Consider the following 13065-nt stretch of genomic DNA (forward strand, 5'->3'; position numbering starts at 1 on the left):
TCATGTTGCCTAGTATGTCTTCTTTTTGATTTAGTTGGAAGAATAACTAGTGCTTGAATAACAATGATTGTGACTACACATAGCTATTATTTTTCATCTTCATGTTCTTTTTTAGGTTTATTGGTTTAAATTCTTAAAATATTTGGAGGAGGATGGTTTGCAGTATTTAATCTTCATGATTTGTTATATTGCAATTTGTTATGGGATATTAGTGTTTACGTCCGTGAACTATGTTGTCCCATATTTTGTCAAAAGTAAAGTCGTTCATGATATGTATTCATGTATTGATTTAAGGATGAATAGACTTTTGACATATACAAAAGTTAAGCCTATATTGTCAATTCTTTGAAGGAAGATAGGTTAAAATATTTTGTGTTCAAGGAATATGTCTATTAAATATCGTTATGCATATAGTGATGGAAGATAGAATGAATCCTTGTGTATTCCACATTATTGATCTTCACTGATCCATATTCTATGTAATACTATGAGGCTCCATAATGTGTCTTATGTTGAGCAAGATACAACCAAGTTGATTAATTTTTGATTAACTTTGTTGGTTGTTCCATAAGGTACTTTATGTTGAGCATTCTTGAACTAAATTAATCATCTTGTTTGGTTATTTAGTTATTGCTCCATAAGTCTTTTTTATGTCGAGCAAAACAAATGACAATTAAATTGATTACTTTTGTAATTAGTTTGGTTGTGTATTCCAATTATATTAATTATGGGTTCTCTTGTAATTAATCTACTTGAGTATTTTCATACTCCGTAAGATTCCTCTTATGTTGAGTATATGAACGGCTATCCTATTCATTTTCTAATGGTTATGTTAGTCGTATGCTCCGTAAGTTCTCTTATGTCGAGCATAATCAATTAAGTTGATCACTTTTGTGTTTAATTTGATTGTGTATTCCGAAAAAATTAATCATGGGTTTACTTGTGATTAATTTGATTGAGTTTTTGGATATAGAAAATCATTCTCATGGTTTTTGGTGTCCAATCAAAATCCTTCTTTCCTTTTGAAATTAAGGTCTCTCTTGTTGTTCCCTTGGGAATGACATCAAATGGAGGAGAGTTCTTTTGAACTTGTGCTTAATGGTCATATCTTGAGGGGTGTGTGGCTGTGGAATTTTAAAGGGGTTATCTTGTATCTTTAAACTCTTTGATGAATGCTATTAGCTTCGGCTATATGATTGCATCTAAATTATATGGTATGTATTTTTATTTAGTCATGAAATGTCTCTTACGGAAATTTCATTATGATCCCGTTCTTGTACCTTTGCCAATTTTATTGACAAAAAGGGGGAGAATTAATATGTAGTTCACACTACAAATACATATGGTTTTCGGATCATTGTGTAAGGGGGAGTGGTTTCCATATGAGATGGAGTATTGACTAAGGGTGAGTGATACATATCACCATAGTATTATTGTTGAAGTTGTGATACAATTGGACATTCACACACTGTGTAATAATACTATGACACTGTATAACAATGATCGAGACCGATGTTTTCTCATTGTTATAGCTACGGATCTTCAACAACGGTGATGCTAAACTTACAAACTTTGGGATCATTGGAGTACTTGGAAGTGACGAAGATTTCGAGTAATGTTGAAGATTAGACATGTGGAATAGGAGCTACTAAAGTTTCTTTATCTTTTTTGTATTCCATATGTATTGATAGTTTTGTCACTAAAATTGACAACGGGGGAGATTGTTAGAGCATTGCTCGGTCGAACTCGCACGCGTTGCTATCTCAAGCATGTTTGTCAATGTTAGTGATCAAAACTATAAGTCTTGATTTCTAGTCTACTATAGCTAAGTCTCGGACTAGGATAGAAAGTGTAGTTGAGCTCAAGGACTTCATGGCGATTCATTATACAAGAAGAAGAACTACTCAAGGAACCGGTGGAACTTCTCGACAAAAAGGTATGTGAAGACTTGAACTTATCTGTCACTCAAAAGTCTATCTACTATATCTCCTACTTCTTGAGACAAAAAGTTGTATGCTATATATAAACTTAGATTATACACATTTGGTATTTCGAGCCGAGTATACCTCAGCTATCTATGTCTCGAAATATGTGTTGGTAAGCGTTTCGCTTCGACCATTTTTATCTTTACCTAGTGAAGAAAGTCGTGATATGTTTCAATCACTTTGAAAATTGCTTTGACGAGAAATGGTGTAACAACTATATAAAGTCCTCTAAGAATGTTTCAATGGTTGGAATGAGAGTTTAGATTACATAACCAATGATGGACATAAGTATTGTTGTGGAAACACATATGTGCATAAGTCCCATCCCTTGAACCAAAGTTTGCGAACTTTGTTGATCACGAGAAACCGAAAGAATGACTTGTTGACAAGTCCGCGAACTCAGTCCGCGAACTGCCGAACTTCTCATCCCGAGAAATTATGCTGGAGTTGACAAACTTGTTGCGTGAGTGCTAGTCCGCGAACCGGCGGAAAGTCTTTGCCGAGATTTTCTGTTGGAGTTTGTAAACTCTGCCCGGTTGCTTAAGTCCGCGAATCTAGTGTGCGAACTTAAGAAGGTTATATATCTGAAGATGATTTCTGAACTTAAACTTATAAAGACTAAGGAATGTAATTTGCAAATCGTGGATATAAAGTTCATGAACCGATTCGAGTGAATCAAATAATTTTTGCTTCAATTGTGTCTTGTGTAGTACATAAGATTTCCTTACAATTGAACAACTCTCTAACTAGTTCATTTGAAGTCATTTGAACTAGTTATGGTGAAGAAGAATATGGTTGGTATGAAATGCTCATATGGCTAACCTTTTTGTTAACTATTGTTGAACCAACAATGTACACGTTTGGGTATGGTTAACAAACCTAGAAGCGTGCATTTCATTTGTGTATAACAAGCTAAGTTTTTGATCTAACGGTTGAGAAATATTAGCTTGAATCTAAATCAGGTTTTCATTTAACGGTGGATATTGTTTGCTTTGTGACCAAGGCGAAACCCTGATTTGAAAGACTATATAAAGGAGACATCTAGTATTGTGCAAAACTAATCCCCAAACTTCACGTGTGATACTAGTTTGCGTTCTAGAGTTGTTTCTCCTTTAACCTTTGGTTTTGTTCTTCTAAAACCAGGTTAACGACTTAAAGACTTCATTGGGATTGTGAAGCCAGACCGATACTACTTTTATCGTAGTTGTGTGATCTGATCTTGCATCTTCTATCGTACGAGTACAATCAGATTGATTAGCTTGAGATTAATATCTTCGATAGGAAAGATATAAAAAGTAGTGACAAACATCTTCGTCTCATTGTCTGTGATTCCACAACATCTTGTTTCGCTACCATACGATTAAGATTGTTGTGAGGTGATTGATTTATCTAGGCTGTTCTTCGGGAATATAAGACCTGATTATCAATTGGTTACTGTTCACCTTGATTATTATCAAAAGACGGAACAAAAACTTTAGGATTTTTCTGTGGGAGACAGATTGATCCTTTGATAGACTTGTCTGTGTGAGACAGATTTGTTTATTATCAAAGCCTGCGATTTTGGGTCGTAGCAACTCTTAGTTGTGGGTGAGATCAGCTAAGGGAACCAAGTGCGCAGTATCCTGCTGGGATCAGAGGCGTAGGGAGTACAATTGTACCTTGGATCAGTGGGAGACTGATTGGGGTTCAACCACATTCTAGTCCGAAGTTAGCTTGGAGTAGGCTAGTGTCTGTAGCGGATTAATACAGTGTGTGTTCAATCTGGACTAGGTCCCGGGGTTTTTCTGCATTTGCGGTTTCCTCGTTAACAAAATTTCTGGTGTCTGTGTTATTTCAGTTTCCGCATTATATTGTTTTATCTTTATAATTGAAATAATACAGGTTGTGCGTTAGATCATCAATTAGAGTAATCCAACCTTTGGTTGTTGATTGTCATTGATTGATCCTTGGATATTGTTCTTTGGTACCATCCAAGTTATTCCTTGTATTTGATTAGTACTCGCAGTTTTTGTTTGAGGAAATCAAATCAAGAGAGAGAGAGAGAGATATAAACTCGTTGATGTACTCTTAATTGATTGAGTCTTGTTGACTCTCTTAAAAGTATATTCGAGTTTGTCCATACAGATTGCTAAGCGAAATATTGAGTGGTGTTGTTAGACCCCCACTTTTTCATGACTTGCAATACCTAATCTTCATGGATTATATATGTGTATCTCTTATTTTGTGAGATCTTTTCTTTGCTACCATATCCTGGTGATTAAAACATACATATCATATTTTCTCATAGGTTAAGCTCTTAACACTTACAAAAGAGGAGTATACTATTTTGAGAATGGCAGTATTGATCTATCTACGATTACACTTTTTTGAATATACTGCTACAGGATTCCGTAAGATGTTCTCTAGGAATCCACTTAATTCCTTGATTGCATAACTGCTAGGCGATAAGTGGTGAACTTTAATAACCACGTTCGTACATGGATAGAGAAATTATAATTCTTATGTCGAGTCATATCGCACTAATTTTTATTTTGTTCGTAACTGGTGCAGAGAATAGTTTTTTCGATGATTATTTTTCTTACAAAATTTTTGTATCTTAGTGCCTCTAACATTAAGATCGTTATTTTTAACTTCTTTGTTCGTAACTGGCGAGAAGAGAGAAAAATATTGGGATACAAATTTACTTTATTCGTAACTTGCGAGTAAGTTTGTTAATATCCAGAGAAACTGCTCTTGTGATTATAGTAAAGGTCGTTAATGTTATTATTTCGGGAATGACATCAAATAGGGGAGAGTTCTTTTGAACTTGTGCTTAAACGTAATATCTTTTTGGGAGAGCGGATGTGGAATTGTAGGAGATTCTTGTACCTTTACGTCTCCTTGACGCAAACCGAGTTTTCTTGGTGAAATTGTTTGAACTAAAAGCTAGTTTGTGTTCTCTAGTCTTGACACTATTTTATTTAATTCATTGTGATCCTTGTTTGTCTCCTTTGCCAATTTTGTTGACAAAAAGGGGGGGAATTTTTAAGTAGTATCTTACTACAACATATGTATTTTCAGAGCATTATGTAAGGGGGAATGGATTATTATCTATAGGTTTTACCTATTTTAAAAAAGATGCAAGTATTGACTAAGGAGGAGAACATATCACCATAGTACTGCTTAAAAGTTGCAGAGAAATTTAACTTTGAGGAAGATATCAATACTATGTTTATGTATAATAACCAATGAGTAAAATGTTTTTCTATTCTAACGAAGCTCTTTTGGAGTATTCTCATAAGTTATTATATCTACAAATCTTCAACAACAAAGGTGCTAAAAGAACACATGCAAAACCATAAAATAACTTGAAGTACGAAGAATTCAAGACGTTTGTTGAAAACCCAAGGAAATCAAGCATAGTGGATTTTGAGCTGAAAAGTGTATTTATTTTGAATCCATATGTATTGAATAGTTTCATCACTAAAATTGACAAAGGGGGAGATTGTTAGAGCAATGCTCGGTTGAACCCATAAGTTTTGTTATCTCAAGCTTGTTGTCAATGTTAGTTGATCAAAACTATATCTTGATTTCTAGTCTACTAAGTCAAGTCTCGGACTAGGTTAGAATTTGGTAGTTGAGTATAATACATCACCCTCCAACACTGAAGATCGAAGAAGATATTTCGAGAAATTCTGTATCAGGTATGTGAAAACTGAACCATTCTATTATATTTACTATCTTACATTCTATCTGTTGAGACTATGTCATATGAATTCTAGTAGATTTATAAAGAATAAATTTCGAGTCAAGCTTGTCTTATTAAAAATCGGAAAATTTGATTCTAGCAAAGATATTCAGCGGTCCTTAACAATATTAGTTCGAAACAATTTATTGTCCAAGAATTAATTTGTGAATCAATTGAAAATTTCCCATACAAGTGATTTTATCATTTGAGAATGTTTCAAATATTAAAAGAGAGAAATTCATGAATTTCTGATATTTCTGATCACGGTAGGTTGGCAAACCACTTTGAAAACCATAGATTTCTGAGTTTCATAAATACAGGGAAGGTTGACGATCCAGTTCGCAAACCGTAAGTTCAGATTTATGACAGTCACGAACAGTGTCGAATTGAATTTTTGTGTTGGTATTAAAAGGATAGCAGTTGGAGAAACCGGTTCACAAACCGTAGCCATATGAGTTCGAGAGTATTTTAGGGTCAGTGAACCCAGTTCAAGAACCGTAGCACTCTGACTCGTGAACAAGTCTTGCGCTTCACGTATTATTTCACCAACGATCCCAGTAGAATTTAGCAGATGCTCAAAGACTTATTTTTAAAATATGTTTATCATTGCTATGACTCTCATAAATACTTCTAACACTTCATTTATGACTTAAACACTTATGTATGTCCATCACGAATAAATTTTAGGTGTTTAAATGAACATCAATTTGCTTATTATTCACATGGTACATTTGCCAAACCGAACAGTCATTATACATAGTTTCGTAACCAGACCATAGTGTATATTCTTCTTTTGTGTTTTTAGGAGTAATTATCACATGTTTTATTTGAAACCCTAATTAGAGTTTCGTATAAACAGAGAAAGTGTTTTCTTGATTCTTAAGTCACCTTAGATTGAATTCTAAGCAATCCCAGTCTTGAAAAACTATAAACAGAGATGCTCTTTCAACTGGGAAATTTAATCCCTCACAATTTGTGTCCTAGTTGATTGCTAGATTCGTCTTCTATTGACCTATATTTTCTCTGAGAAATATAATTAGGTCTACGACTGAAAGACTTTCAGGTCCGACTATCTTTACCTTGATAGTTCGTGTATCCTGATCTTGATTTTTTGTTATCGAGGTTCTCGTAATCTATTTCAGGAAAGATAGATATAAATCACAAAGTTCTCTTCGTCTTAGAGTTTGTGATTCCTCGAGATAGATATCTGAAAGTTGATCATAAGTGATTTTTTCAAGATTGTTCTTGAGAGGTGGTAAAAGATCCAGGTTTCCCATCTAAGTGAGTGAAAAATGTTCTAGATTGTGAGGTTTTCTATATTTGTCTATTGCAAATAAATTTCTAAGCCTTGATCTTTGATCTAAAGGGAAATCAAATAGGCTTATCTGTTAGAGGAAGACTGGTATCAAAAGTCTTCACTTAGGTTGAAGCAACTTTTAGGCTGTAAAGGCTTATCTGTTAGAGGAAGATTGGTATCAAAAGTCTTCACCTACATTCCAGTCTGAAGTCTGATAGTAGCCTAGTGTTTGTGGCAGCTTAATACAGTTTGGTATTCAAATATGGATGAGGTCTCGGGGTTTTTATGCAGTTGCGGTTTCTTCGTTAACAAAACTTCTGGTGTTTGTGTTTTTCCTTTTCCGCATTATATTGTTTATTTTTATAATTGGATATACGCAAGTTGTACGTATTCAATCTTAGTAGATACGTCCATCTAATTATGATCAATTACGAGACTCGTTTCTTGTAGAATAAATATTTTGAAAGATAAAAAACAAGTATTATTACTTGGCAGAATTCCGATTGGATTATTTGGATATGACAAGATTGATCTTAGGTACTGATTTTTGAGATCATACTATTCTTAACAATTAGGTTCATGGACTCCCTGTTTATATACATACTGATTGAGAAGAGATGGAGATATAAACTCTACATGCATATTGTCAAGGATCATTAAGTTGATCTACTTGCAATTGTACTAGGTTTTGTCCATATAGGTTGCCGAACGAAAAAGTTGGTGGTGTACTTAGTACCCCTGCGTTTTCAGAGAAGACTACGTAGGAATTCACAATGAGTTGCATCATTAGTGGTCCAACACTTTGTTGCTCATATCATGTAATTGCAAGGTGATTGCCACATGTTGGTAGCTCATATCATATAGGAACGACAATGCGAGGAAAGAGATGATTGTTGCCATACTTGATGAGGTAGTTGTATCTCTTTCCTTGGATGCTCATATTTTCAATCAAGCTACTCTATGTAGGCATACACTAATTGAGGATTGAGCATGGACAATAAAGAAAGATGACGGGTATGCAAGTTAGGGATATCGTGTAAGCCACTTGCATCATAAGGATGATGCAAGGTAATATCAACATGAGACTGATTAATGCACCCTTGGCACGAGCAAGATCATTTGATGATTTCAACTCCATGACGAAGCAAACCAGGAAGCTGGAAATAAGCGTACAATGACCTATGTGCAAGTTCAAGGTATGTTATATGCATAGACAAGACTTGAAAGTCAGGGATGCATGCAATGTGCATCCGCATTAGCCTTTATGGCCTTTCACCTTTCACAAAATGAGGGTAAGTTGGAACAGTGTGGAAGCTACATTTACGAAGCATGCTTGAAAATGTAAAATTGACATGAGAAACATTTTGGAGAATCGAGGAGTTTAGACCTTCACGGCTCGGTGACGGGGGCATGATTTTCTGGTCCGTCACAGTACGTATAAGAGTAAGTTCTAAGATAACACTAGGGGTTCCGCGTGTTGGAATTATCATCAATTATTTTTTAATGAGACTACAAAATATTCCTTCAAAGGAGAAAAATAAGTTAGAAAAGCAGGCCAATTTTTGCATGAGTTGTGTTAAACTTAGTCGAGTGATGTGAGTTTGTTAGGCCTTATATGGCGACCCACCAGATAGTTGGTGACTCGGAAGACCATTTGGAATGTAAGGTAGATAGTGGGACTTGATCATCCCCACATCTTAGATGTAACGGTATGCGCTGTCAGGCATACCAGCTCCCGCTTACGAGTGGCAACCCTAAAGACTGTTAGTTGTAATGGTCGGCTTGTATCTGACTGCTCTTGCATTAGAGTTTTGGTTCTCACATTACTGCGCTAATAAATGCTTTTCATGTTCAATGACCCTTATCAAACTGTAAACTCTAGGGATTCCCGAATGTGTGGTATGAGACGTGCACTTAGGATCATGTGTTTAGATGTCCTTTTGGAAATCCCGAGAATATGGTATGGGACATATGCTCATGGGATCCAAATCGATATTCTCGGTAACGATCTGGATTATTTTTTAATTTTTGGGTATGGGGTGTTAGACTATTCTTGTAAGATCTTAATTGTTGCTCACAACAAACTGAAGAAATATCGTGCGATCTCTGAGCATCGTGGTGTGGGACTTATGCTCGATAAATCCAAACCGACGAAGGTTTCCATAATATTTTTTGTTTCAAATTCCGGGAATGAAATTCTTTAAAGGTATAATAAAATAACACCCATACTTTTCGCATGACGCATGCGCAAAAATTGAATGAGATGAAGCTTCATCTCAAAGCTTGTGTTGCGTTTTTAGAACAAATTGGCCCAGAAAAGATGCATCACACAAGTGGGAGGTTGTCCAAGAGAGATATTGCACCATTATGGTGCAATACTGATAGACACATTTTTGTGTCTAATTTGTCTCGATTCTATATATTGATAGTGCTCATTTTTGTACTTATTATGGTATTTTATGTGTGTGTAGATATTTTTGGCCAATAAACATTTTTGGAAAAATCTGCTCGAAAAATTGCACGGGCCCCCCGGAGGACACTTGCTATTCGGACCCCTCAAACGGATAAGGGGCGACCAATTACTAAGGGGAATCCATTTCAGGGCAGTTGCTAAAGGGAGACCAGCACAGGATAGGGGGAGGTCACTTTCTTCTCAAAATTCGAATATTTTTTAGCGGGAAAAATAACCAGTGAGCAACCAAATTTTCGTTTGGATTTCGAAGATGTTTGAGTGAGATTCAATTGCTGAAATTTGCTGGGCTAGACGTGATTCAACTAAACAAGCCTGGTATGTGCGCTGGAATCAATCGAATTGGGCTGGATAATCCAAAATAAGGAAACAGAGTTTGAGTTTTGCACGGGTCTCTCTTTGGGTTGATTTTTGGTAATTCAGGGAGACTAAACGCGTGAAATTGTTTCCTAAGGTAGTATTCTATCTAAGGAAGAGTTTAAGACAATCCGGAAAGCTCAGAATTGGCTAGGGAAGTCGGCAGAAGAGATTATTGCCGTGACTTTCACGTAAAGAAAAAGCGAGAATTAAATCGCTATTTTTAGGTTTCTGAGTAGTATAAAAGGTGTGTTTAAGTCCCAGGAAAGGTAACGAAGTTATTGGAGCAGTCGCAGAGGAGTTAGAAACCCTACAGAGCCATATTGATCAAGTTGCAGGAAACCGTATTCTACTGCTGCTGTTGCTGAAGAACATCCGTTGCAAATAAGAACAGTGTCTCAAATTTGTAACGCTGCTAAAGTGACTTCTTTGTAACAGTCAGTCCTTTGTCTTGCAACGCCAATACATCGTTGCAAACATCCAGTGTTATAGTTTTTCATCTTTAATCAACTTTTGAGCAACAAACATGTATTTTGAGCAAGTGATTAATATGAGGAGCTAAACCCCATTGCTGAGGCGATAGAGGAAGCTATTTTTCCAACAAGAAGTGGTATATTCTATTTTATTTATTTATTTGCAATTATTTTATGATTATTTGCCTTGGTTGAAAATTGTTTGAATGATCCTTGTTTAGCAATTGTGATTTCTTTTGATAGAACATACTTGGACCTAGGTTTTTGATGTTCTATGCTTTGGATTTACACTTGTTATTTTGAGAATCTACTAGTTGCAATAAGTTAGAATCAACTTGAACGAGAAAATTGCATAAATATAAATATTTGGATTAAATCACTTTGAACTTGGAAAATAGTGGAATCTTAGCCTCAGTGTTCTTTTAATATTGATATCATCTTTGATTGAGTTTGTGACAATTTTTAGTTTGTTTTATATTTTAGTTTTAGAATTTAAGTCTATATTTTATCCTTCGCAAGTCTGAGAATCGAACCACTTTTACCACTATCTACAAATCACATCAATTTTTGGCGCCGCCGACGCGGATTTGCTTTTAGGGTTTTTAGACTTAGTTTTCTTTTATTTATTTTTTTACTTATTTTTTTACTTATTTTTTATTTTTTAGGTTTTTATTATTTTTGTTTTTTTTTACGTTTTTGGGTATTTATCTTTTGTCTACAGGTTTTGGATCATAAAGCGAATTGAGCCAAGGAGTTTGGTGATTTCGTAAAGACTGGAACTTAAAGCATAAAGACTTGGAGAAAAAGATTAAAGCGAAAAGAACGAAAAAGAAGACAATTTCTTTTTAGATATTTTATTGTATTTTATTTTTTTAGGGTTTGTTTATTTTTCTTTATTAAAAAAAGAGAGAGAGAGAACTGTATTAGGGTTTGCTATTTTTGTAATTTTTTCTTTTCTTTTTGGACACTTGGACATTGGACTTTGGACATTATTATTTTTAAATCCTAAGGAAGGGTTGGTTTAAATACAAACTGTGTGCAGGGAAGGACGGTGATTACGATATCACCTCGGCCCCTCGGGGTCGTACATAACATAGGAGTTGTGGCCCGAGTCGACTTCAGCGGTTCTTCGCCCGTCTGGTACGGGAGGTAAGTTTTTCGAAACACCCGCGAATCCCCTGTCAGCGGGTTTACTGTATTCCTTAAGGTGAATATATGCTGAGGACTTGAATACGGTTGCTTTTAATTCCTAGTAAAGGGCAAGGACTGGCCATACAAGATAAGGGTTCGAATTTCATCACCGTTCTCTTCTTGCCCTCCTTAGGAACACGAAACCAAACGCGAACCTAAGCCTAAAATTTTGACTAGAACGAGACCTATAGGGTAACGAGCTTAATATAAAAGTCGTTCGAAAAATATTGGTTACTCTTTCGAGCATACTTCGAAGTTCTTGACGGTTTGTGTGAGTTGAATGCGTAACTGCGCCGCCTTGTAACCGGTGAGGCCTTGGGTATCAAAGCTCCACTGAGCTTCCCTCGCCTTGATTCAACTTACTTTGACTCGGATTGATTCCAGAGGGGTTTGCTCAGATTGTAACGAGTTCCTTTTCGAAAGAATATAAGCTGGTCTAGTGACAATCTAAGTGGAGCCATCATGCTTTTTGTTTGCTAGAAATTTAGGTTTGATTTGGTTGAGTCAGCCTTGTTTTGTGTTTGCATAGAATTCCCTTCCTTATTTAGTTGCATGCCTGAACGTAAAAGAGACGCCCTAGGTAGATTTTTTTAAAGAGAAACCTAGTAGTTCTAAGCGTCTTGATTACCTCAATTAGAGAGTCCGATTCGTGAAGATTCCGTTTTTGAACATCCGTTTGAAGAGAAAATCCCTGATAGTCCAATAGCGCCAGAAATGGCAACTTTGAAATCCTTGTTGAATCCTACTAGGAATACTCGTCCCTCGTGTATCAAGTTACCTGAAACTGAAGCAAATTATGAACTTAAGCCTGGAACCTTACAGTTGCTCCCAATCTTTTTAGGAAAAGAAAATGAAAACCCCCATTTCCATGTTAGGGACTTTGAGGAAATTTGTAGTACCCTGAAAATTAGAAACCTTGATGATGATGCTTTAAAACTCAGGTTATTCCCATTTTCCTTAAAAGATAAAGCCAAGTCATGGCTGTATAGTTTGGCTTCCGAATCAATTGAAACCTATGAACAACTTACATCCGCCTTTTTGAACAAGTTTTTCCCTAGGCACAAAACCTCGTCTATTAGGACGCAAATCTGCACGTTTACACAACAGGAGGGAGAATCTTTGTATAGGTATTTGGAAAGGTTCAATGATTTATTAGCCCAATGTCCTCATCATGGTTTAGAAAAGGTTAGGTTAGTTCAGATCCTTTATGAGGGTTTAGATTATCCCACCACAACTACAGTAGAGTCCATGTGTACAGGTGGTGAAAACCAAACAGTTGATAATGCGATGACATACTTGCATGAAATCTCCGAAAAGACCCAACAATGGGAAAGTAATAGGGTACCCCAGAAAACAATTCTTCTAGGCAAAGGAAACGTTAATAGGGTAGAAGAAAGCTACGAATCAGATGCCAAAATTGCTGCTATAGCAAAAAGTTTAGAAGCTTTAGAAGTGGGTCATACTAGTGGTAGAATAGAGCCTTTTTGGGAAGGCAATAATGTTGAAGAGCAAGCCAATGCTCTCTATAATAACACTAGGTTTGATAACCGTCAGAAGTTTGACCC

At 35.9% G+C, this 13065-nt stretch overlaps 1 pseudogene; it reads right to left on the reverse strand.

Moving 5' to 3' along the window:
- Positions 1-12578: 12578 nt before the first annotated feature.
- Positions 12579-12678, reverse strand: LOC113307130 (annotated as a pseudogene).
- Between the last annotated feature and the right edge of the window lie 387 nt (positions 12679-13065).

This window comes from Papaver somniferum, chromosome 8 (assembly GCF_003573695.1).
Source record: "Papaver somniferum cultivar HN1 chromosome 8, ASM357369v1, whole genome shotgun sequence".
Taxonomy (NCBI): domain Eukaryota; kingdom Viridiplantae; phylum Streptophyta; class Magnoliopsida; order Ranunculales; family Papaveraceae; genus Papaver; species Papaver somniferum.